The sequence below is a fragment of the Aythya fuligula genome, chromosome 3 (assembly GCF_009819795.1).
Source record: "Aythya fuligula isolate bAytFul2 chromosome 3, bAytFul2.pri, whole genome shotgun sequence".
Classification (NCBI taxonomy): Eukaryota; Metazoa; Chordata; class Aves; order Anseriformes; family Anatidae; genus Aythya; species Aythya fuligula.
The window spans coordinates 39201620-39227064 of NC_045561.1; the positions used below are offsets into that span (position 1 = coordinate 39201620).

The 25445-nt window shown below is 37.5% G+C and overlaps 1 long non-coding RNA gene across 2 annotated transcripts in view; it reads right to left on the reverse strand.

Moving 5' to 3' along the window:
- Positions 1–1680: 1680 nt before the first annotated feature.
- LOC116487296 overlaps positions 1681–25445 on the reverse strand; it is a 34349-nt gene continuing 10584 nt past the window's right edge. For both annotated transcript variants that reach the window (XR_004253062.1, XR_004253061.1), the window contains 2 exons: positions 5981–6163; positions 1681–4302 (listed from right to left, as the gene is read on the reverse strand). This is a non-coding gene — a long non-coding RNA (uncharacterized LOC116487296). The remainder of the gene's footprint in view (positions 4303–5980; positions 6164–25445) is intronic.

A 25445-nucleotide genomic window follows, 5' to 3' on the forward strand; every position in this document is an offset into this window, starting at 1 on the left:
AAAGTGCCCTGTGTCTTACTTCCCCTCAGGTCTCAGTATTTTAATGCATTTCCATTTTGCTGAGAATTTTTCTTTGGCCTCTTCCTCAAAATATACTTTTGTGACACTCCCATCAAACCACAAAAGAACAGTCAAGAGTCAGAAAAGGCCAGAGTGAAGGAACTTGCCCCACCTCTGCAATCAAGCCACAGCAAAAGCCAGGAATTGTAGAGAGAAATCAGAGTAATAATGAACTGGTTGCTAACTCCAGAACTCAGTCCACTTGCTTGTGCCTTGTTGGTGATATGAGGATCTTTTTCCATCTGTAATATACACAGTTTAACTCAATAGCAAGTTATTTGATGTAGAGACTTCATTTATAGATGTGATTTTGGAAACTAATGGTTCTGTAAAGCCACTGGCCAGTTGAGGGAGACCTGAAAAGAAGTTTCTGATCTTTTATGGAGGCCTGAGCATGTGTCTTCTGGAAATTAGACTCCTCTAAGAGTTTGTATTTTCTAGTTTCTCTGTCACTCTGGCAAGCTCTTGGGCAGGTTGTGAAGGTTCTTTGAGGAGAAGTTTTTAAAATGCAGTTAAGACAAATCCCTGCCAGGGATCTGGTACTGGTCATATAACACAAATAACACAAAGTTTTGAGAAGAAAACCAAGTGATGGCTGAGAGTTAAACAACAAAGAGCAACAAGCAAAAATAGTTTGAAAACAGTAAAAACCAAACAGAAAAGGGAAAAAAAATAGAGCTAAAACAATTTCTATTCAAAATTTTTTTCCACAATGAGTCTCAGAGGAGCCTTTGGGACTGTGGTCCCCATATTTCAGTCTGCCATGCATTCCATAAAAAATTTAGAACTGAAGATTCATGGAGTTCTCAACTGTTCTTTGCCTACTGGCTTTTGTTCTTGGTTTCATGCTTTTACCCAACACCTCAGCAGTCATATTATTCCCTTGGGACTTAAAAAACCTGTTTTCTTTTCCTCCCTTTGTCCAACAGAATTCTGGCTTAAAAAATCTTTCTCCAAATATTTCTGGAGGATGCCTTGGGGAATTCTGGGATGAGAGGAGCCTCTGAATATTTCTGTGGAAATTGTTTTATTTTGAATGGAGTAATTAAATTCTTGTTAAACCATTGGCCTTGAGGTTAGGGAATTTGCCTGGAAGGGGAGAGATGAATATTTCAGACTGCTCTGATTAAGTTCTCTACTTATGTTAAGCCAAACAGGGTATAGACCCCTAGCATTCTCCTTCCAAGTAAACCTTACTTTAAAGTCTCATTCACAAACTTATTTGCTTGGTATTCCTCCTTATGTGCCACTCCAAGCCAGGTGAGGGGTATAAATACAATGCAACTCCAGGGAAATCTGGAATTTTGTGCTCAACATTTCCTGCTACCTGGCTTTAGCTTTAGTGACTATCCAGGCACTATGTCAGCCTTTGCAATGCCTATTTTTATATGCCAGACTCTCCCCATACAGCCTTGGCACCTAACTGAAGTCTGGTGAATCAGTATACCTGTAAATCCCATTGGTGGATATCACCTCTAACTGATTAATTTTCAATCTCTTAACCAAATTCCCATTCAAACAAAGAATACGATAAGAAAACCCTCTACCAACTGTAACCATCTGTGGTTTTTGCCTTTAGCAAAGTATGTGTATCAATGGAAGCTGTGAGATACCGTCCGCAGTGCCATGGATGGTCTAAAGTTGGATACATAATTTGAAGGTCAGCTGTACTTAATCTTTCTCCCTTTCAATGCACGTCAATCACATTATTTGATGCAATTCAAATTTAGCGTGAAGAAGATGCTTTAACATTCTTTGTACATTCTTTCCTGGGGTTTCCCAATTGGTGAAGAACTGTCAAAAGTACCATCTTCTGCAAGATTTTTTCCCAGAGACAAAGAATTCTGATGGACTTTTTCTAGCAATATTACAATTATTTATTTATTTTCTCCAAAGACAGGGCATAAATTGTTCCTTCAATGGGTGTACAATAAGAAACAATTAAAGATTGTTTTAATGTTTTTTTATCCCCACAGTTCTGTAAGTTTGCAAGTTGGTGGATTATCTTTCATCCTTTTTAAAAAATATATTAGGCTACATTGTGGTGGCTGCCACTCCTAGTATTAACATTCTTATTTCAGTGGTAGATATCCTATTGTGATAACAATATGCAAAATTATTCAGTGCTAGATATCCTAACCATATTCCAAAAGATATGTTGGCTACAAGAAATCTAAACAACTCTCTTCCTTTAGCAATTGTTGTTATGGATAAGGCAAAAGGAACCTATGCACTTGCAAACTATAAAAATTGTGCCTGTCTGAAACACCCCTGCAGAGCTATTTTGAACTTCCTGGAAAAACAGAGAGGATATGAGATTGAATTAACACCTTGCTTCATTTGGCACCTCATGGGAATCAGATGCCTGGGAAACTTTAGTTATCTATGCTGAAAATAATAAGCCAGTCTCTTTTAACGAGTACTAGCTAATTTACAGTATTGCTTGCACGTTATGATGTTGCATTTACTTACAATACAGTGAAAAATTACCTGTCGTATTATAATTTTGATTGTCTTTCCCTGAAGTGTGTCTTCCTTGCAGCTGCACAAACAAGCAAACAGCTTCAACCATTTGAGTTGTTCTTGGATATCTGGGAAGTTTTTGTTTGAGTTTCAGTTCCCCCTTAAAGAAAAGCACTAAATTTCTTGGGTGAAACCAGCAATAATGGTATCACCACTGTGGTCACCATGGGGGATATATCTAGGATGCTGAAAAGCTGAGAAATACAGAACTTTGACTGAGAACAAAAGTGATGACTCAACAGATTCTGTTCCATTGTCTGCATTACCCTGTAAAACATTTATCCACATTGGTAAGAAAGACAACTAAATAATGTTTAACTGGTTATACTGTGAAAACTGTGGAACCTAATTAATTTCTATCTATCTTCAGAATAGAGAAACAAATAAAATTCTAAAAAAAAGCAGGTCTGAGACCTCTACTAAAAGCCAAAACCTCTGTTTTCTTCTTTACCATTTCTTCAGTGGTTCTCTGTCTGGTAGTGGGTGGTCAGTCTTTGCAGAAGTGGGGTCTTGTGAATTGCTGGCAGCTAAAGGATGATTTCAAGAAAAGGGGATAATCTTCATTTCACCTGGGGAAGCAGGCAGTACTTCTTAGGTGGAGTAACAGCTAGAAATTCAAAAGTTTGTCTGGTTTATTAATAACAGTGTGACTGACATGAGACACAGATATTATTTATCCTTTCTAAATGGGAAAATGTAATTGCAAGCACAAAACAAGAAAAACACAGCAAAAGAATTACTGTCTTTGTTAGCAAGGCTTTAACATTTCCCATTGCTTCTTATTCGGTTAAAGTGTCTTTAGATCTTGACCGCTGCAGCAGAAATGGTGCAGCAAATGGGAGTGAGTTTTGAATGTGTTGAGCAAAACAGTTTCAGAATAAGGCACCATGAAAAAAACACAGCTGAAGCACATGACAGGAATATTTGCCCACACCACTTTGTTTCATGTGATGTTAAAGTGAACATTGAATCTTGGAACAAACTCAGTCAGCCGAGGGCAAAGGGTTTCATGGCAATATTCTAAAAACCAATCTGTTCCATCCTATTTTTTTTTTTTAACATTGGTACATTTCTGTCTGCTGACCCTGTTTCTTAAGCATATAGATACGTCACTTAAGGGTTTAATAGTCAGAGACGCTAAGAGACTGTCCAGATCCCTCTTTGACAGTTCAAGAGACAACTCCAAGAGGTTGAAATACTTCTGGGATTTGAAATAGTGTGTGCAAAGAGTCTCAATTTCTTCAGCTAGTTAAAGTGGTTTGTTTCTATAATTTCATATGCATTAAAAATAAATGTATAGCAAGTAATATTTTAACGTAACTTTCTGTTATACTGCTGGCATCATCTCCAAAACAGTCGTGTGTCTTAATGACATTCCATTTATTTAACTGCTTTTCTCATTAAAAACACAGTCATGGTGGTACTGATTGCTCAATGTTTGACTGTCTAGATTATACGGAGCTGCCTGATCTGAAGAGACAAAAGCCCAGGGCAGAACAGCAACCACAGGGAAGGGAAGTTCCCTGCTAGGAGTTTATCAGGTTGAGGAACAATGTCCGTTGCCTGATGCACTTAATAGCCAGGAAGTTACTCATCACTGTTAGTGATTCTTACTGAAAAAAAATAAAATAATTTCCAGTACTTCATCCAAGTGTCCTTCAGTTGACAGTGGATCCAGCATTATTAAAATGGTCATGCATGATTCTGCACATCAAATTTCTGCAAATAGAATTAAACACAAAAGTTTATGTGGTATCATTCCTTTCATCTTATTTTATTTAGCCAGAGAACAGATTTTACCAGTGCCCTGAGTGGGTTTGTTACAACACAGTTCAGAGCTGGACTATGCACTTTGAAAGCCTAAGTTCTTGTTTTTTCCTTTCTTTGTAATGCTGATGTTTGTGAGACTTTACTGTGAGGCGAGGCCCCTGAGCTAAAAAAAAGAGTAGGAAAAAATATTATAATATTTTTTTATTCTTCCAGTATGAGAAAGTTGTTTGCATTTAAGCTCTCTCATAGTATCATCCTGGAGCTAAAAGTTGTTTTTTCCCTTACAATGCAAATCTTGGGTATCAACAAAAATCATTACCACAAATGGTGAAAAGCCATTCAAGATACCCTTCCCCACTTGCACCAAAGGATGGTGACGTTGTGATGGCCCCACAGTCCTCAGGAGTTCTTTGAAGGCTTGCAGTGAGGGCACCAATGAAGAGGTCCCATCTGCACCACCCCCTGGAGGAGGTACCTTAGGAGCACAATGAAGACCTAGCCATGATGCAACAAGAATATATGCTAGGTGGAAATGTTACTCCAGGACATGCATGCGAAGTTTTTGTTTGTTTGTTTCTGAAAGGTACCAGGTGCTCTTAGTTTGCAATGAGTACTTAGTTGCCCTGAGGCTTGAGGTGGGGAAGAGATGCTGTTAGTCCCCAAGAGCACTCTGACCACGTAAAAATGGCACCCCGACTCTCTGGGTCTGTGCAGTATTTTGCAAGATGTGCATCCCAATGATGGTATGCTCAGCAGAGTGTCTCTAACCACAGGGCAGAAGCTGTATGTCCCATTTCTTGTATTCTTGCTTCAGGAGGCTCTATTGTGTTGCACAAGACCAGATATTACATTACACAAAATCAAGATTTCACGTAAATCTCTGAAATCTGTGATGCTTATATAGGGAAATTCTAGGAGCTAATCAAGAAATATAGCTACAGGTTAATGCCTTGGTTTTGAACTTTGTATTGTTCATGGATCACTCTGTGTATAAAGGTCAGAATTAAAACATGGCTCAATAGGTTTCTACTTGGTCTCAATGATATGTGGACCTGAAAGACATGAATAACATGCTGAGATTGGAGCAGTGTAATGCAAACATTTCAGTGATGTACCGGGTGTTGCCTGAAAGCACCAGCTTTCAGATGAGGCCTTCAGCACTTTATCTGAGCTCTACTGCTCTGTAGATAAATGATCACATTGCACTTTTGAAAAGAGCACAGGGACAACTTCAGGTTTGTAACTAACATCGTCTTTCTTAACACATAATATAACAAGCAGGGCTGTTCCTGACTGAAGCTTGGCTGTTAATGTTTGCCTACATAGTCACTATACTTACCAGCACCTAATTCATCTGAAAGCAGTCTTTAGGATTCTGAGAGAGATGTTAAATAAAACTAAATTACATTTTTCCATTCTGTCTAACATATAAATCACTATAAACATAAACCAATACTATGTGTGCAGTTTGAACACAAGCTTTGCTACTGAGTAGTTTTAAATGAGTTTTTTACATCCTTATTTAGAGGCAGTATCATTCTGCCCTGAATGTTAATAACATACTGAAATGGACTGGAAGATTTACACAAATATTACAGTCGTGTATCTGAATAGTAATGCAACTCACAGGTGCCCTTCTCTTGTAGCACTTTGCTGAACACATGTCTGTGTGTAAAGCAAAAGTCATTCAGGCAGCAGAACTTTCCATGCTAGCACATCCTCATTTGTTATCAACAGACCCAAATGATTCTTCTTCAAGCAGCAGTTAACATGCAGGGGTTTAATTCCTCTGGAGCCTGTAGGCTGTTCCCTGAAAAATGCAATCTCACGTTAGGACTTAATTATTTTAAGAGTTTGGAGAACAAAAAGATCTTGACAGGAAGATAAGTATGAGCTCAGGGAACCATGGATCCTGGTCCAAGTCATTTTCCTCTGCTGATTATGGATTTAGTGAAAACGAGATTTAATTGACAGAGACAGAGACAGAATCTTTGGATGCAAAGTCAAATAAAGAGGTTCATGTGCTGAGTTAATAATTTCCTGGAAAAATTAATATAGATTAATGTGGCCACCAATGCCTGTGCAAACCTGCAGTAATATACAGAAAGGAATATGAGATGGTGTTTTGAGAATGAGATGTATTTTCCATTTACCCACGACTTATGCTACGGACCGCTTTACTTTGTTATGTGATCTTCCCTCATAAGACTCTTCACTCTTCTGAACAAAAATCTAAATCATGTAAATCACATTTATATGCATAATATAGAGAATGGTCATTAACTACACACCTAACACACCCAGAATTTTGTGATTTTATTTTTCTTTTGAAGTTGTACATAATTTTTTCCAGAATTAAAAGAAAAAAACAAACAAGGAAAAAGACCATGAATATAAACATTTAATACTGACACAAAGCATCAGAGAAAAAAAAACAACAACACTTTTTTTTTTTTCTTTTTCAGGTGAGAATACATTAGGCCTGGGAGTTTTATTGTTCTATTATTTATTTATTTATTTATTTTCCCCCAGAAATTGCAAGAGAGGGCTGGGCAGAAGATAATACCAAATGCACCTGCAGTCTGTCTCAGATTTTTGTAGCTATGTCAAGTTTTGAAATTATTTAAAAAACAAACAAGAAGAGAAACTCACAGTATGTTTATTTATTTTCCTGGAAAAATGGGATATATGTGCAGATTACTGAAAAAAAGCAAGCAACAATTGGATATAATCACATATCTCATAGTATAAACATGTAGAAATACTGAAGAAATTACTTATAAATTTTGTGAACTTTTTAATGCGATGACCTGCTATGTGAGAAATGTTCAAAGTAACAAAATTCTTAAAGAGATCAAAAAAGAACAAAGAGATTCTGTAGAAACAATGGACCAAATATATCTCAAGGATAACCCCACTGAGATCAGTGGAATTGCACTAGGGATATACTTGGCCCAGTGACTCCAGAAATGATGTTAATGAGGAGCCTTAACACCACTGCTAGAGAAATCTCTATTTAAACCATGCTGTGGCAGTTCATGTGAAAAAGTAAATGGGGCCTTCACACGAACTGCACAGCATGTGAGTGTGAATCAACAGGCTATAATAAATTGGTTTGGTTTCCTTCTCCCAGACTTAAGCAAATGTATTATATTGTTGCATTTGAGATGTTACAATGAAGGTTATGTCATTATTCCATTATGTTCAAAAAAGCCTGATTGTGTCCAAAAAAAGCCTGACATTGAAAAATAGTTCTTAGAAAAAAAGAGAATCTCTAGATCAAAATTAATGAGTGATAAATCCTTGGTAAAAATCCTCTGTTTGCCTAAAACTTGATCTGGTAGGTGTCTGAATGGCTCTGAATGAGGAAATGTTTGTAATATAAAGGCTACATTTTTTTTTTTTTTTTTCCAGGGAAAGTAAACCTGAGTGGATCTGTGAAAAAATTATGCTTCCTAACAGAAAGAAACAATGATTTCAGTAGTGTGAAGGAATGCAGTATCTGGCATTCTATGACATGATATATCCTTAAACTATTTGAGTTTAAACCAAACTTGAACTACCAGAGAAAGGAGTGACCTTTCCAACTTAAACTGCTAATCATAAAAAGGTAAGACAAGATCATGATTATTTTAAAATTAAGGTAAATTTATCACATGTAACAGGAGCTGAAGCTGCATGGATTGCTCTGGCCTGCTTCAGACTGAGTAAAAATACAATTTAAAGCTCTTCACCAGCAGATCTGATGCCACTTCACAGTTATTGTTCCTTAGGTACAGATGGGGAAACTGAGACGCAGAAAGCTAAGGTGGGCACCATCACTGAGATGGGTAATAGTGGTGACATCAGGACCATGTTGCACCTACTGACATGCCAGGCAGAACCCCTCCTCAGGTCATCTTCATGAAATATGACTGATTCTGTAAGGTCTTTTCTGCTTGAGGGCTCTTAGGCTTCACTTTCCACCAAAAAGAAAAATCTTGTTTCCTAGTCTAGTGTCTGTTTGCAGGGAAGTGTTCAAACCACCAAAAATAAACCCACAAAACCAGTCTGTGAGCATGTGAAAAAGATTATAAGATGTGTGCACTGGGCTGAATTCACTGCACTGGACTCAGTGACCCCAGGGGTCACTTCCAGTCCTCTAGCCCTATAAACAAGGAAATCATGTTTGGCTTCTTTACAGAGATCACAGAAAAAGAAATGCAGCATTTCAGAGATTTCATCTTGGACATTCAGAATGATCATGTCCTGACATTTCGACTGTTGAAAAGAGACAGTATTTACTACCTAGCATGAAAAAGACCAGAAGGCTAAAGTGCATAACAAAGTAGAGCCATGATATGAGACAGATGAACTCATTTAGATAAAATAAGACAAGACTCAACCTTCATCTGAACTTCAAATTGAAACCAACTTACATGTTTCATTGAAGGAAGATAAAAAGTTACCCATTTTATTTATCTTCCAGTTCTCCTTTTACTCAAGAGAATGTTATTGAAGTGCTGGCTGAGATGCTGGGGAAAGCAGTTCCTGCCATCTTCCTAAGCAATATTGGGCCAGGCCCTTAGCCTCTCTTGTCTCACTGTCCAGTCATGTTCTGGTATTCCTCCTTTTTCTCTTTTCTGTCTGATGTATGTACTTTAAACACAAAATTCAGATCAATAACTACCTTTTATTATGTGATTACACAGTGCCTGATATCCTTGTTTCAGCCATTGTGTGCAATGTGTTTGCAGTACAAATGATGTTGAGGAAAATATTTTTCTCTGTGTGTCCCCCAGCGACACATAGATGGGAATTATTGATAGAGATATATTCTTCATGTGCTTTCTCTTTGGTTTAACAACCCAAGTATAAATCACTTTGATTTAAAAAGTGCTAGAAGAAGAGAGAGAATTGTTGCATGCAATTTTGCCTTCACTGTATGAACTCTATCGTATTACCATGACTGCAGCAAAATGTTAGAAGCAAGCAAAGAGATTGACTACATTTTAATCCCTACATCGTGGTAAGCAATTATCATTCTGCTATGTGTTATTTCCCTTTATATTGTTACAATAATGTTCTGGATTTTTGCATGAATCCTTTGGGTTATAAATGTTCCACAAAATATAATGGAAAATATTTTTATAGAAGAGGATGTTATACAACCCAGCGTGATCCCACTCCCCATCATTTGTTCTAGGATAATTCAGAAATGTTAATTTCTCTATCTGGATTTCATAAATATCTCAACAGAGCACAAAAATTGCTTATGTTTGATGGGAACTGACTTTTTGGTCCTTTAACTGCTGTTTCTAAATTAGCTATTTTGGTCTTGATTTTAGTTGTCATGTATGACACAGAACGGTGTTGGAGAAACACCTCTGCTCTTCCTACAAATGTTTGTTTGTGACAGTCTTTAACCAAAAGCAACAGCCTTTATGATAGTTCAGGATACTGGAAAAAATTAGATCTTGAAGAACTGTTATTGATAGATTTCTTCAAAGGAAGAGCATAATACTCCTTCTCCCTGAACAACAAAAAATATCTAAACACAGAGGTAGAGTAAAACCAAGTACAGAAAATGAGGATAGATTTTAAAAGAAATAAAGTGATGTTTTTCCCCCATGCAGTATCTTTCAGCCTAACCCAAAACATGCAAGAAAATGAGACTGAAAATCAGCCTGAATATCACTATCACAAAATAAATGCTTGAGGCATTGCTGAAATGGGGAGTTAAGGTTTGGAAGATTAATTGTACCTAGAATTTTGAATGAACAAAAGAGATGATCTAATGCCACTCATTACATGGTCTCATGATATAAATTAATACCAGTGAATCTTATTTTACTCAGTACAACAAAAAACAAGAAACATTAATGAAGGCCAATGGGAACAAGTAGTTTTCAAAGGAATGTTTGTTAGAAAGAAAAAAGCAGAAAGTACAGAAAGAAAATGGTGTGGGGTTCTCCCATAATTAACATGTGCAGTTTGACATAGTATTGAGTCTACTTGCCTGTGAAGTATTATAGACTTTGAAAAGTCTTTTACAGTTGTGCTGAACAATTTTTGAATGTTCCCAAAATTCAAGTACGGGTAGCTATTATAATAACGTAACATTGTGAATCAGCCTGTAATTATCTGCTAGTCTACTAATAATCAAAGTATTAATCATTTAAATAGCTTGTTATATTTCCATGATTTTTGAATTTTTATTTAAAAGTGTTTCCATCATCCTGGCAAGGTACACTGCTGAGTTTATGTCATGTCACTCACTATGTGGTTAAATACTTATTTGAAAAACCTATCCAGAGATAGGTCTACTCTGTTTTCAGAGTAGACCAGTCACAACGATTCAGTGAAAGACAGGAAATGTGTCAAGACAATAGAATATACTTTTGCTCTAAGATTTAGGTAGACAAGCATATAAATCACCATGACATAGCGTCTTAGACATTGCAAAATGGTCTCAGCTGTAACAGCACACTGCAGGGCAATATTTACTGCTAATTCTAATGATTATTATTATGGGTATTCAGCTTTGGTATTTTTATTTCCCTAGCACCACTCCCTGAAATTATTTAAATTACAAATTTCTATTCTTATATAATAATTTAACCTTAGTGCTATATGTCAGCTCACATTCATAGTCACTTCTTCAGTTTACATGTAGTTGTGGGCAAATTAGTTCTTGCCTTTTACAAGTCTTCAGCCTGTTCAGTTCAAATAGTACATTGAAATAAGTTTGGTTTCTACTGTAGGGAGATTAGGGAGAGTATTTCAATTTCAGTTTTTGCTACATTCCACACTGTGTTTTGTTTAATATATTTTCCCAGTGGGACACTCAATGATGCTGCTCTGAAGATCCACTTGCTGAAGAAGAAGCAGTTTAGGAGGCCTAGCAGAACACTATATTAACTTATAAAATTAGGCAGCAGCATCCACAAAGGGAAAAGATTGAGTTCTAAAAGAAGAAAACAGTAGAAAACCCAAACTAGAACAGGATAGAGATTGGTCTATCCTACCAATATTGCAAGGAAAGTGAACAAAAAAGAATCTGGAAAAAAATATTGCCTACCTTATCACAGAATGGTTGAGGTTGGAAGACACCTCTGAAAATTGTCTAGTCCAACTTCATGACAAAAACAGTTAACAAAAGCTTGTCACTTTCAGTGGACCACATCCAGTTTTGTTTTGAATATTTGCAGGGGCAGAGATTTCCCAAGTTATTTCAGTGTTTGATTAGCCTCATAGTAAAAATACTTTTTTTTTTTTTTATTATTATTTTCTTTTTAGATGGAAGAATGGAAGTTTCTGTCTGTATTTGTGCCTATTGACTCTTAGTTTTCACTGGTACCACTGAAAAGAGCCTGGCTCTGTCTTCTTTACACCCTCCCTTAGGGTATTTTTACACATTGATGAGATCCCTCCTGCATCTTCTCTTTTTCAGGCTCAACAGTCCCAGCTCTCAGCCTCTCTTCACATGTCAGATGCACTAGTCCCTTAATCATCTTCATAGTCCTTGGTTGAACTCACTCCAATATGTCTATGTCTTTGCTGTACTGGGAAAGCCAGAACAAAACCCAGCACTACAGGTATGTCCCACCAGTGTTGAGTAGAAAGGAAGGATCACCTCCCTCGACCTTCTGGCCATGCTCTTCCTAATACAGCCCAGGATGCTGTTTGGCCTTTGCTGTACTTGCATATTGGTGGCTTATGGTCAAATTGGTGTCCACCAGAATTCCTGAGGCCTTCTTTGCCATGCTACTTTCCAGCCATACATGCCCCAACACATGGTGGTGCCTGGGGTTACTCTTCCCAGGGAAGTGTGTTTGGCACATTTCTTTGTTGAACTTCCTATTAGCTCATTTCTCTGACCTCTTAAGGTGTCTCTGAATGGCAGCACAGCCATGTTGTCTATCAACAACTCCTCCCAGAAAACTTGCTGAGAGTGAACTCTGTACCCTCACCAGGTCATTAATAAAGATGTTAAACAATACTGGCCCTAGTATTAAACCCTTGGGTATACCACTAGTGACTTGCTAGGCTTCATGCCACTGGTCCCAACTGTTTTCAGCAGAGCAGGTCAGCCAGTTTTCATTCCACCCTACTATCCATTTACCTAGCCTGTACTTTGTCAGTCTGTCTAAAAGTAAGTTATGGGAGACGGTGCCAAAAACTTTGCGAAAGTCAGTGATCTCCCCTCATCCATTATTAAGACATTTGTTCTAGAGTTTACTTGATGCTGGTGATTTGCTTCAGCTGTTAAATAAAACCTTGTGTAATTTGGGTAACTTAGCAGATAAACCCAAACCAAGGTGCTTGGGCTGTGATTTTCCACTTTAGGTATTCCACAATGAATATTCAGAAAATAGATTATAGCAGTTTCTAAGTTCTAGACATTCTGGACTGTATATCAAAAGCATAAGGTCTTATTTAATTTTACCAGACTTAACAGTGTAATCAAATTCCAAAATACAACTGATATATGACAAGAAAAAGAACCCAGGTTGGTAATACTTACATTTTAGAACTCCCCCTCCTCCCAACTCCTTTTTTTTTTTTTTTTTTTTTTTTTTTTTTTTCTGTAGCACATGTATACTGGGACTAAAACCAACTTTTCTCCTTCTGTTTTCCCAACCCTATATTTTTACACTGTTTAAATATATCCTCAACTACATGCTTAGCTGAATATCTAAATACGAAGACACCTGTCCAAATGATACCTGGCCTTTTCAAAAGTTAAACAATGGAACCAGCTGCCTCAAACCGTTATGAATATTACCTCAGTTTTCAAGACCCATCTGGTAAAAGCCCCGAAAAAACTTTGTCTGACTTCAGTATTGACCCTGCTTTGAGCAGGAGTTTAACTGTATGACCTACCAGCATCTCGTTCAGCCTGAATTATTGTATGATTTTTATAAAGATTTCTTACTTAAATACACATTGTCTATGAATATTACCAATATTAAAAAAAAAAAAAAAAAAAAAAAAAAAAGAGTCAGGGAATGCTAGAATTAGATATGCTTGCACAACACTAATTCAGTCCATGTGGTAGATAGATTCATTCAGTCTACAAATGGGCAACCCATACATGTTTGTTGCCTCTTCAGTCTTCAGGCTCAAGGCCTTATTTTAACGTTCAAACCCTGCTCAGATGAAAGGCTTCATTTTACAGAGCCTTTTCAGTGTAACTTCTCAGTCTGCCATGAACATTCACAGCACCCCTGTGAGGCAAGGCGGCATCTCTGCTCCAATTTTACAGCCAGCCTCTGGACTGAATTTTTAGAGAACTTTGCATTTAATTGCACTTTAAATGCCCCCACTGACTTTAGTTGCAGCTGCCAGTGCTCAGCACATTTGAAAATCCAGGCTTCTAGGACTGCAGACTGGCTTGTCCAGCACAATTAACTTAATCATAAAGCACAATGTTTTTATCTAGTGAGATAACAGTTTGGAACAAGGGAAAATCCCATTCAGTGGAATCTTTATGGTTACAGCTCCCCTGAATCACAGCCCTTTCCACACTCCTTCATTTCTTAACCACTGTACTAGATATATAGCATGTGGTAATGAAATACGAAATGCATGTATTTTACTGAGCAAATATCTCACTTGAAATGTGAGGTCTTCAATTTGAAAATAAACATGAATCAGGGCTCAGCTGTGGAAGTGTATTTGCTACTCCACCAGCCATGTCTCTCTGTCCTTGCTTAGTCAGGTCTTTCATGCAGCATTATCTTGATCTTACACTTTCCATGTCACAAGCTTCCAGAAGTAAGTGTGAAAAGGCAGATCACTTTCCACTACCCACAGGAAACAGAATGACCCATCTGTTGTCTGTTGGATGATACATGAGCTGTGTCCCATGCAGAAGCCACAGCTAGTATGGACTTGTACTCATTAAAAAAACAACAACAAAACAAAACAAAACAAAACAAACAACTAAATATTGGAAGCACATTTAAACTGTAGGCTTTAAGCTGTTCATCTCTAAGGCTGAGATGACGGGTGATGCCACTACAGACTTTACCTCTCACTTATAGAGGGAACGTGGGTTAGGACCACAGTAGCCATAAACTGCACTTGCTTCTTTAAAATCTTGAGGCATCTCAAAGTTTTAATGGCCTAATATAACAGTTCTAGAGTAGTCTAAATTATGGCAGCCTTATCCCACATGCCCACTATTCAGAAAGTCCCCAGTTAATAACATTGCCTCTGCCGCATGCTCTGCACCCTGTGCCTCTGCTGCACCAAGCAAACTACAGCTCTCCTGTTCATACAGGAGAACATCCTGTTCATACATACAAACACCCTGTCTATACAGCCCCAGGTCCTGAAAAGCAAGCTTTTCAGGGCGGAGAGATCCACTCCAAAAAGCTCAGGCCCCATTGCTTGAGAAGCTGCTTCTTTTCTTGCAATCATCTATCACAGCTGAAGTCCAGACCAAAGTAATGCTTTCAACAAACATTTCTAGAAATGGGACAAGAGGAAGAGGATTGCTCCAAGGATGGCCAGCCTCAGACAGAACTTTTCTGACTTTCCAGGCACATGGGAAAGGTAGTCTGCACTGCTTTACTCAAGTTATGCCTGGGGATGGTATATTAATAGGTATTCCTTCTGTTGTATGTTTAATTTCTGAGACTGATGACCCAAAAATGATATGAGCACTGACAGACATTGTAATTGCATAAACTTGGGGGAAAAAATAAAATAATCATAACAAAACCAATTGTCAATAATAATAATATTTTCCTTGTAGTGTAATAATAGTGTCATTAATTATTAAAGAAGAAAAAATAACAATGAATCATCGAGACTAAAAGTAAATGAGCCTGGAGACTGCAATTCCTTCTTATATAGGAGTGCCCTCTGCAGTCTAGTGGTTTGGGAGTGATGCTGTGCCAGCTCACACAATATCTATACCGGGGGAAATTAGGAATAGATTGGTCAAAGCCAGTGCTGTAAATCAGGATGTGGAGTTGTTACTAACACCTGTAGGATGGGATTCACTGTATTAATACAGAATTTCTTAGGATAAATGTTAACACCTTTTTTCTTACAGAAAATCTCTGCTCATTTTAGAAGTTGTTTTTTCAGATGTAAACGTTGAAGCTAAGAAATAACAACTTTCATCTCTGCTGCTTGGACATGGGGTATTTTAGCTTGCATTTTAAAGCCTAGCAAAAACTGTAAAGTGATCTTCAGGAATTTTCTTCAAAGGAGACATTGTCTGTGTCCTTTCAAGATTTTAAGCTCTAAAGCTGGTCACATGCTGCCATAATATTTTAATGTCATTCCTAGCTGGCAGGTAGCAACTTGCTTTTCATCAATGCATTATGTAAGTAACCCAAGCGTTAAGATGTAACCTCATTTTTAAACACACACTTCTCTGTTAACTGCAAATTTTACAGAAAGGTCTCTTCCGCTTTTATGATGCTTCACAAAAATGATTATATTTTTTTTTTTTTTAAAAAAAGGGGAGTATGTAAAAGAATATTTATTTTTTGGGGGGGAAAAAACCCTAAGCCTCTAAAAGTTTATACCGCCTCCAATTACTTTTCATGCTTGACTATGTAGCAAGGAATACTTCATTATACCAGGTCACCAACTTTGACATCTCTAACCTCACAATAATAGCCCTTTTTGTAATGTACCAAAATTGAAAATCAGTTTAGTTTATGTTCTCACTAGGTTCATGGCTCCAGTGCCTAATATATTGCTGACTTGTATGCCAGCATTACTCCCCAGTGAGGAATATTAAATAGCCACAGCATATATTAGAAGGGGTGAAAAGGTCCAGCTCAAGTCTGCTATGTAGTTCACAATCGTTAGTGCTTTAAAAACTCAATAAGTTGCATAATGTTTCCACTTATCCGTGAAATTGTGGCATGATTCATATCATAGGCATCTTTAAATGATTTGTAGTCCACTATTTAAGTAGGTATTCTACATAAATAAATATTTCCTGGGTTTGTATACACAACTTGTGCTAGTCAGTATCATAAAGAGGCACAATAGTGCCTGACCTTTATTACTGTGGCAAGTAGTTCATACTTCTAATGAAAACCCCCTCAAACGACCAACAGGAATGGCGTAATATAAAACACCTCTGTCTGGAAAAAGCATTTTTGTAGCTTATCGAAATATGAAAGCTATTTCCCTCCATCTAAAAATTTCTTTGCTTTCCACTCCCAACATTCTCTATGCCTTCTGAAAGGTTCACACGCTGTGTCACTAAAGTTAATGCTAGTATATGAGATACAGCATTTGGCTGCTGCTAGGTGGGTTGCTCTTGATGCTGCTAGTTTCTTAGCTCTAATTTCTGGCACAAATTGGACTAGAGCCCCCTCTCTTTGGGAGACTTACTTCACTAGTAAGAATATCTGCCTTCAGTAGTATATTGTTTTTTCTATGTATGCGTTAGTTTTGCAAAAGAGAAGACACAGAAGCTGAAGGATGATAGCTTCTGTGGAATCCATGTTTTTCTCTCCCACCATGATATGGCTCCAGTGTGTGGTAAATCATTTGCAAAAAGTGGAGGATGCTAAATTGAAGAGAACAAAAGAAAAGCTTCATCAGACTCACCAATAGGAGGGCTCAGTCAGCAGTCTTCTAAAACAAATATGCTGGCCTCTAACTTTCAACTGTTTCTGAGGGGTTCTTTAGGAATCACTTATTCTTCCTGTCAAATTTCTAGGAGTGCTAAATGAAATTTCCTCAAAGTACCATCAGTCAGAGAATTCAGTAGCTACCATGTAGTCCTATCAGAATTTTAAATGACTTTCTGGAGCATCCTTAACACCTCTTGTTGCATGCTTGTGCAATCATAGCCATTGATGGCAAACCTATGCATGTACCTAGCCTGTACAAACACAATGTGAAATGCAGCGTGAAGCACAATGAAGCATGAACATGATCTCTACGATAAGGAACTTCAACATGAAGAATTGTTCAACACTGGGATCTTGCAAAATAAGACTCGGATTCACTGTCCCAGTGTATGCGTATTAGCAATGGATACTACAGTCATATTATGAAGGTCTGCATATTCCCCCTGTAGGTCCAAGTGATGGCTCTTGTGGCTAAGCCGTATGCCCCATTTCACACCATTCTGTCCAAAAGCCAAAGCCAATCCCCAGAGGGCTATGTACAGTCATCCTGAAGGGCTGACACTAGGTAGTTCTGTCTTCTGCAGGGCAAAAGTGGGATAGTTCAAGAAAGGGCTCATGCCTTTTGGTGCTCCTGCTAGTCAGGTACCAGGAGAGATTCTCACCACAAGAGAAGTCCAACCATCTGCAGACTGAGAAGACAGATGCAGAAGGGGATAAAGGAAAGAACTTCACATCCAAGATCATCTCCCCCCAGGCCCAAATCCTTACAGAATGCTTATCCAGAATGCAAGACAGTAGTAGTTTCAGTATCAATGCAGTGTGAGCTTCACATGCTATTTTTCATCCCTAATGTGGATGTGATTAGCTCTTTTAAAATCATTGGAACTATTAGCATAAATGAAAATGCTACCTATCAGATCACAATCTTTTATTTAGCAGTATGCTATTACAAGCTTGGTGAAGGAATTACTGAGTGAAATTGTACAAGGTAATTTATATGAGTCAGATGAAATATTGATCATGACTGGTTTTTGTTTGGCCTCAATGCCTATGCAGTTGTAGAGTCCTGGCTAAATAAGAAAATACGGTCTTTTTTAGTTCTGATTTCTCTGATATATTTTGAAAATAATAATACCTTAAAGTAATGGTACTTTCCGGAAAAAAAAAACAAAAACAAAAACAAAACACCTTGCATAATATAGAGGGTTTTTGTTTGTTTGTTTGTTTGTTTTCACAATGAAGTTTCTTCTTTTCTTTTAAATGTATCATTCCCACAAGGTGAAAAGCAAGGCAACGTACAATCTCTATACATCAATGTTTTGTTTTATCATAATGATGATGGACATTTTCAGCTTCTCACAGGGGAAAAACATTGAAATATCTGTTCAAGCTTATTATTTATACAAAGTACAGTATTGTTTCACTGAATAAGACAGCCTAACTTGTCATATTAATACTGATATAAACTGCATTATGTTCTTGAGTTTGATGCTAGGGTAAACCTATGGTTTCCCTTTCCTCTGTACTCCATGCCAAATTACCAAAAGCAAGTACAATTAACACGCAAAACATTTAGCATTAACATGCTAAACTGCAAAACAAGTTGCCTGTTGTGTAGACAGACTTTTCAGCTCAAATATCTGAACTGAACCTCCCCTGCAACGTGGTGTAGCAAATCCTGATGTCCTGGAGCATGTTCCTTATGCACAGTGCCATGCAGATGACCTCGTTCATCACATCTGGGCCCAACTGTGTTTCCCTTGCAGACCGATTGCCTCATGTCTTTTGGGCTGGTGACACAGGTATAGTCTCACCTCTTTCCTGGGAAAGTATATTAATTCTCCCCATGGCAAAAACTGCCACTGGGTCTACATATCCTGTCTTCCCTACCCACATGTCAGAGTAATTACACTGAAAACTGTTATTTTCTTGGTCAGCAAGGTGAGAATAGGGTCCTCGTTGTCCCCTTCAACTCCGAAAACTTACATATAATACATGCAAATAGTCCCAGACAGGACAGAAGAAACAATGGACTCTACACCAGCATAGCAGGTATCTGTAAATGATACTATATAGGTTCAGGATATATGATATGGCAAGCAGAAATGTTCAGATAAAGCTATAAACAAACAATAAAAATCATTATTGTAATGTGAGAACCAGCCAGAGAGTACTTGGATATAAATCACTTTGTGTGAGCAGAAACGCAAAGGAAACATTGCCAAAATGTTGGCTGGCAGCCATCTTAATGGTCAGATTTTTTTTTTTTTTTAGGTGAACCATACCTAAAGGCATGATACTTCTGTCTAACATCTTCTCCCCTCCTCCCCCCCAAGGATTGCAATATTTTCAGTCAACACTGTGCTTTTTCTCTACATTAGAACATGTATTTACGAGATAGATAACAGATCAATTCCTCATTACTCTTCATAATTTCACCATTATAGCTGCCGTACGTGACTTTCCCAGCTGCAGCATTACACTAATCTGCCAGTGAAGGAGACCCCTTTTATGATGGAGCCACCTGAGTGTTCAGAACATGCAAGGATGTTTTGGGTAGGAAATCTGCCTGGACAAGAGGCAGGACTAATTCCTAGCAGCCTTGCACTCTGGGGACCGTGAGAAGGACCACTAGAAGGAGAGTTTATCAAAAGGCTACCTATTTAAGCTGGGACCAAAACTCCCGTATGGCTCCAGGTATCTCTCCTGTATTGCACTGAGTGCACTCAGGAGATCTGAGCTGCTGAGGTGACTGCAAAAACATGTTGCTTTGCAGAGATGTGTGAAACTCACAGCTGTACTTTCTTCAGTCAGCCTCAGGGTTTTCTAAAGGAGGTCATTCACAGTGGTTGTGACTCAGGGTCACTCGCAGGAAGTGGCAGGGACAGAGAAGGGCAAGCAGGGGTAGGAGAAGGGAGAAGAGGGCAGTGTCTGGGTCACTCACAGCATGGGGGCATTGGACCTAAATGCTGTTCCAGTAGCTGCAAGGGTATGTTTCTGTGATTGGCACTCTTTCTGCTCCCTCAGAGGGCTATCCCCACCATGGCAGGGAGATAGGGGGCAGGCTGCCAGCTGTGTTTGGGAAAGAGATGCATCCCAGTGCCCTTTCTAGTTAAGAAGGGCAAAGCACCCCTTGGCTTTCAGCTCTGCCTAAGATGCACAGCTCAGTTCTGTGACTACATTGCAGAAGGTGGGATTTTTGCCTTCATACATCCTGCAACACACTCACCAAACTACAGGAGAATTATGCAAAATCCAAGAAAGAGCAGTCTTCATGCATTTGTTAAAATTAATGCTAAACTACAAAAATTCCCCTTTCTAAGGATGTGGGTATTGACACTTTAAAGCAAACTGCAATGCACTCTAAACAATGTTCAGAGCCCTGCTGAGGCTTCTGTGGCTAAATTGTACTTTATTCTCTTTCTAACCCAACCATGTACATATTTTACCAATTTAAACTTTTTATAGATCCTCTTAAATTCTTCTCTGCTGTGTGATGCTTTTCTCTTAGTATCACACTTGTTTTGTTTTCTGTTTCAGCCCTTGCCCAAGTACAGAGTGCCTTCCTATGTCTGCAAAATGCCATGCAAGATGGTTCCTATGCCTCATAGTGAAACAGGGCTAAAAGAAAGAGCAAGGAAGGAAACAAATGGATTTTTCATTGTGTCACACCTTTCACTGGCTCTTCTCTACAAAGTAACACTTAGGAGTCTTAGTCTTTGCATAAATTACTGGTTGAAGACATGAAAGGTACTAATGGAATTATACACTAATGAAACCTAAAGCACTTATCACCTGAATAACTCATCACAAAGAAAATGGTGTGGATCTACAGTGCTAACTGTACAATTAGGTGCAGGCATACACACCTGCAGTTGTAAAAAGGGCATAGATTACTTACAGATCAATACCATATAGTCTGCTAGGCAGTGATTAAATATATATGCACAAATATAATTATACATTATGTATATATACACACATTTTAAATAAAACATTTTTCAAACCAGGAACAACCCTTTTGAGTCCTGTTATTTTCAGCTATAAAACAACAGCTCATTCCAATGGTCTGTGCATCACTGTTTTTACAAGACACTGTAAGATCAGAATCATGCTAAGCCAATGCATTAATCTTTTAGAACTTCTTCCCCAGCTAAAACTTATTTTTGTATTTGTATAGTATAACAAGTCCTTCAACAATTCAAAAATATACTCCCTAGCAAAGCACTATAGTTCAGGACTAACAGCAAATCTGAAATCTGAGAAATAAAAAGAAAATGCTGTACTTTCTCTGCTGATAATTGCTGCCTTCTTATGTAAGATTCCTGTGCTGATATGAGCTGATTATAAAAGAATAGGAATAGGTTTCCTAGAAAAAATATAAATGTTGTTTTAAAGAAAGATACTCCACAGATCTAATGTACTAGAGTTGAATTCTCTTTTCAAATTGAAATAATACAGTAATAATATTTATGTAGAAAAGAGCAATGTGCAAAATGTGTGAGGTTTTTCTATTAAGCAAAATTATTTCTGGCAGTTACACCACTTGAGATAAGGGACGATGGAGACATGAGCAAATATCTTGGCATTTCTTGGTGTGAGCTTGGAGCTCTGCCTAGCAACATTTCTAAAATGAATCAAAGCTCATCTGGCATCCTGCTTAATCTTCAGCTAATGCATACACTGGGGCTCAGGCTTTCCCTATGTATTATGATGTTACTAACACCCTAGTGACTGTTTCACTCCAGCATTGTATACAAAGTTGTGGATATTTGGGAAGGTATACCACGACAGGGTAACAAACATACCTTCACTGAAAGTCATAGGGTGACCCTCATTTATGTTGACACTAATCACAAAATAAATCAGAATATGTTAACAGCTTAAGCACAGAAAATAAGGCACACTTCACAGATGTGCCCTAGAGAGTGTACACAGAGCTCCAGAAACAGAGTTGAAGAATGTGGCAGGAGAAGGAAGTTGAGTGGAAGATGGGAATGACCATTTCTGGTTATGTTTAACTCAGTGTTATAGTTTCCTGAACCCTCCCCAGGACTGCACTGGGACACACAGAAGTCCAGGGAGTCTGTCAAGCCCCAGAATTAGCTGTGTGACACTGGATGGAATATTTTCTTCATATAGAGGGTAGATAATTTTAGAAAATGGCATTGGTTTATTTTCTGCAAAACAGGAAAGACTTGCTTCAGGCAACTAAAGAAAGCAGCAATTGCCCTTTTTATTCTTTCTTCTCCCTGAAGGGTTATAAGGCAATGAGTCAACTTTGATTCTTCCTTCAACCCCAATCTCAGAGAGGCTTCCAAGTATATACTGGATTCCCAAGGGCAAAGCAGTTATTTGTGATACTTATCCCTGTGGCTAGTGCTGAAAATTAAAGACACATGATGTTCAGACCCAAAACAACATGCATAGCTTTCCAAAGACAAACAGCTTCTTCACTGTCAGAGCAAACAATTAGGAATTCAGCAAGGCTATCCACACAGCCTGCTTTCTCAGTGGATGGTTTGGTATTCTTTGTCATGAGGGGAGACAATTTTAATGTTTCAGAGAGGTGATAAAAGTGATTATTCAACACCCATTTTGTCCAACTGAGGAGGTAAGCGTGTGTATCTATTCAGATAGAAAAAATAACTGAAGTTACTTTCTAACTGAGAAATTAGGAGGTTAACCATCATGATCAAAACTGAGAGGAATTGACAATGATTTAGATTTTTTTTTTTTTCCAAATGGCTTCCTAAATGGAAATGAGAGAAACAGACATAAATCAAGTTGTCAAATTAATTTTCTTCCAGCTAAGCTTCATGTAGGTCTAGATACCAGTTTGCTGATGTGGTCCAATTCCAACAGAAGCCACAATATAGCATGTGTAACAACTCCACCACTGTAGTTAAATTAACAGAGAGAGAGAGACTAGATTTGTCTCTGCTCAGGAGAATCACTCCGAATTTATCTGAACAGGACTTAGCATTGAACTTTTTCCATACAGTGATCCATATCGTATGCAAGCATGTGAAGGAACTCCAAATGTTACATTACTAAACTTCTCAGCAGTATAATATTTCTGTGTAGCATCTTTTCAGCTTCAGATGCACTTGTGCACCTGTCAGTGCACTGTGCTTCTGCCAGTGAGTATCACTTCTTGTACTTTGTCTAGGCAATTGATGATTATTGACTAATGCTGACAAAATTGAAATAACTCTACAGTTCAACAAATATTTCAGTATACTGGTGGAAATTGTGGAAAATGCTACAGAACCATGAACAGAATAAGTTGCTGGGCACAGTTGTAAAGTCCTATAAAAACTGTTGCTGGAACATTACAATACAGGCTGAAAAAGAGTAATATTTTTTTTAAAAAGGACATACTTAACAAGGTTAGGAACACATGCACTGTATCAGTCACATATCAGATATTCAAATTAGCATCAGCTTCTTCACCTATAGATGGCAAAAAGTCTGGATGCCAGCCTTGTCTAAACCTTGTCTAACTCTTGACCTAGACGGTGACCAAATCTTGGTTGACTTTCTACACCATTTCTAAATTTCCCTATTCTATCTGGGCAGAACACTCTCAGAAAAATACTTTGTATAAAGCTGTTACATGCTCCTTGTTATTTCATTTAGTGTTATCTTGACTTGAGAAGTCATGCTGAATATTCCACCTCCAGTTTTACAGTTTAGTCTAGTTCTTGGAAATCAAAATCTTATTTGATATGTTACAATAATACTCTCACAGGAGTCTAAATGCAAATAAACAAGTAGAGTGCACACAGACAGAGGCTTTTACATTTCTAGCTGTCCAAATATTGTTGGTTTGAAAAATCATCTCGGAAGTGAGTATGATAGTATGTGCATTCCCTCAAAAGTGATAAAAATAAAAAATAAAAAAAAAACACACACACAACAAATAAGCCAAGGTAGGGAATTAGAGAGTCAAAATATAAAGGAGTGGAAGATAAGAATAGTAATAATAATAATAATAGTAAATGATTTTATCCCTATCCACCTATAACTAATCTACATATCTATAGAATCTATATATATATCTAATCTAGAATCTACATCTATAGATATAGCTAGATGAAAAAAGATGAAAAGATAGGAAGGAGGAAAACATATTAATGTTCAAGATAAGATATCATTAAAGAACATACGTTGTTGAGTGGCTGATCTTCATAGCTTTTTTTTGAAGACCTAGATCCTTTTAAATGATCTTAATGTAATAAAACCAGTAACTTAATATCTGTTCAGAACACATTTGAACCTGCCTTTTACTGAGGCAGTCGTGATTTCTGATCAAGATCACTTTTTTTTTTTTTTTTGTTCCTTTCTGCTAATAACATTATGTATATATCTGAATGGTTCTATGGTAAATACAGGTCTTAAATTACTGGGAGAGGGGGAATTGACAATTCAGATGAACCATGTGAATGTTTGAAAACTAAATGCTCTTTATAGAGTTTACTGAGAACTTGGATTTCAAGATGTTATTCATAAACTGAACTTTCTTAAACAGATTATTTGGTAGTTTTAGAAAATCAGCATAGGACCAAACAGGCCATCTTTTTTTTTCCAGAGTAGTACCTTCTGAGCAAAGGTGGAAAAATATGTAGTATTTTTAGGGGATTTTTTTTTTCTCTGAATAGTGCAGAAAGAGTTGTAGATACTATATTTGTGAGCAGACAATGATGTTTTCCAGTAAACCTTTCAGAAGCATTAAATTCACTCTATGAAAACTTCTAAAACTTGGACTTTCCCTGTGAGCATATGATACACAACTTAATAACAACAACAACAACAACAAAAAGCAACAACAAAGAATCCAATTAAAATCCAAACCACAAACCAATAATAAAAGCCTATTCAGTAGGAGGTATACTGCAAGTAGGATCTGTTTCTAGAAAATGAAAAACAGCTTTGCACTCTTTCTCTGCATGCATACACTGCTGAAGCATGCACTTTGGATGCCTCTGTCTGAATATGCTACACTCTGGCAATATGGCAAGAAGCCAATAAGATAATACACATCATGAGATCATATTTTGTAAATCAAAACTTTCCCAAAGAGCATTAGTGACATAATAGATTTAGAAATTAGTAAAAAAATATCAGTAGTTTCCATCTCTAAGAGCTTGTTTTATCTTTATACCTATTTACCATAATCTAAGGTTATACAAAATTCATAAAAGTTATGAGTGCAACAGTTAAAACAGCACTGAAGAACTGGATTGGATCACCACTTTAGGGACGTGGATGACTAGCTCTGAATACAAATGTAAATGGCGAAAATTCAGTCTGTGTTATATATCTGTAAATCGAACAACACTTCTGATGCTGCTGGAAATCCTGTGAAATTATAGAAATATAGTGGAACTCAAAGTCTGCCCAAAATCACTGTAATGTTATCATTCATTCTTCAACTGCATGAGAATATAAGTATTTACTAGTACAGAAGCAGCAAAAATAGATTAAAATTCA